Genomic DNA, 1,667 nt, shown 5'->3' on the forward strand with positions numbered 1-1,667 from the left:
AGGTCTTATGTGTTAGTTATGAAAAGGGAATCTTTATTTTTACTCCAAGCAAGTTTAATATTCCATCTGGCTCTTATTCAACCTTTTAAAAAAGATGACATGCCTTTCATTGTTTTCTCATGTTTGAGAAACATGTCAAACAGTTTAAGATGACAATCTTTCCCACGAAATAGAAATCTATTTCTCTTCATTTGATAAATCAAAGATACTGTCTGTTTATACTTCACATCCAACTGAAAATCTCTTATAAAATCCACCAGAAAATTTCTGGGTGTTTTTTTGGCAGCAACAACTGAGATTTGCTTTTGCAGTTTATTTTTTATTAGGTTGGATGACTTAATTATCAATTAGAAGGATGACTAGTTGGAACTAGTGGACATTCCTTATGTTGTACGGAATCCTTCTGGTTTTTCACTGCCTTTTGAATCTCTGGGAAAATAATGCATTGTTGATGAAACAAAACAAAACAGAAAAGTGGGCAGTAGCTATCAGAGGCAAAATAATAGATTCTTTTGCTGGTCGTTCCACTGGGAATAAATGGGTCAACGAGCCGCGTGTGTGCTGGAACCTCAAAGAGAATGATTCCTTTCATCATCACCTTGGCAGTAAAGTGTAGTGGATCTAAGAAGTGTTGACAGCCACTCTGTGTGTTCTAGGAACCAGAGAGCTAACAGGAAGTCTGAAATGCTCAACAAGATATGTAGTGCTGAAATTCCTGGTTCTGTGCCCCTTTTTTGTTGCCATTCAGTAAATTATGCTTTACCTCTTATTGAACGATAGGCAATATTTCTGAGATCTATAACAAGTGATATATTCAGATGAAGAAATAAAGTTCAAATTGTTCTTGCATAAGCACACAAGGACAGAGGTTTTATCTGTTTCGTCTAGTGCATAGTAGGTGCTCTATGTATATTGGTGGTTGAACAAATCTTACTTGGTCCAGTTTCTAGTTTGAAGAACAAAGGGACATTTTTTTTCTGGAAACAAGATAATTTTTTCTTAATTGAAAAATGATGTGAGAAGTGAGAAGTGATGCAAAGAATTCATTTTCAGATTTTTTCATTCCAGTAGGCTCAAAAGTTTATTTTTCTCCTTTTAAATCTTTCTACCAACTTCTCTGAAAATGACCAATGTTTAAAGGAATATATTTGAAAATTATCCTATTAACTTGAATCATTAAGAGGTTCTGATTTAGTACCCAAAGATAGAACAAGTACTAACTGCAATTTTGTAACTTTTATGTGATGCTGAATTTGTTGACTCTTATTCATCGCTTTATAGATAATATATTTTATTATTTGAGTATGTGGCATAGTAGGCAAACAAAGATCTTCTCATAATGTTCTTAGAGACTCAGAGATCCTTCAACCTTCCCAGCTAGTGGAAATTGACCTTGCGTGAACCCACAGAGTAAGCCAAACATACTGCTCACAAAAGTCGTATATATTTAGCTCTCCAGTTCTGTTCACTTGGCGTCATGGAATTCTGGAGCGCTCCACAAAGAAAAACCTGGCAGTGGTCATGTTGACAAACAGTAAATTCGATTTTTTAAGGGTTCTAATGTTGAGTGAATATAGTAAATTTTTATTATTATTCTTGGTCATTTACAGCTCAGATTATCAAAGAATTCACTGACTCACGGAGTCTCTTGCTGGCTTATATTTTCT

The 1,667-nt window shown here is 34.7% G+C and overlaps 1 protein-coding gene across 1 annotated transcript in view; it reads left to right on the top strand.

The window, feature by feature from the left end:
* Nucleotides 1-1,667, top strand: part of FREM2 (FRAS1 related extracellular matrix protein 2) — a gene marked incomplete at its 5' end in the record, with an annotated part of 154,523 nt that overhangs the window by 77,068 nt on the left and 75,788 nt on the right. The gene's annotated exons all lie outside the window — the stretch shown is intronic.

This window comes from Bison bison, unplaced genomic scaffold (genome assembly GCF_000754665.1).
Source record: "Bison bison bison isolate TAMUID 2011002044 unplaced genomic scaffold, Bison_UMD1.0 scf7180017864048, whole genome shotgun sequence".
Lineage (NCBI taxonomy): Eukaryota > Metazoa > Chordata > Mammalia > Artiodactyla > Bovidae > Bison > Bison bison.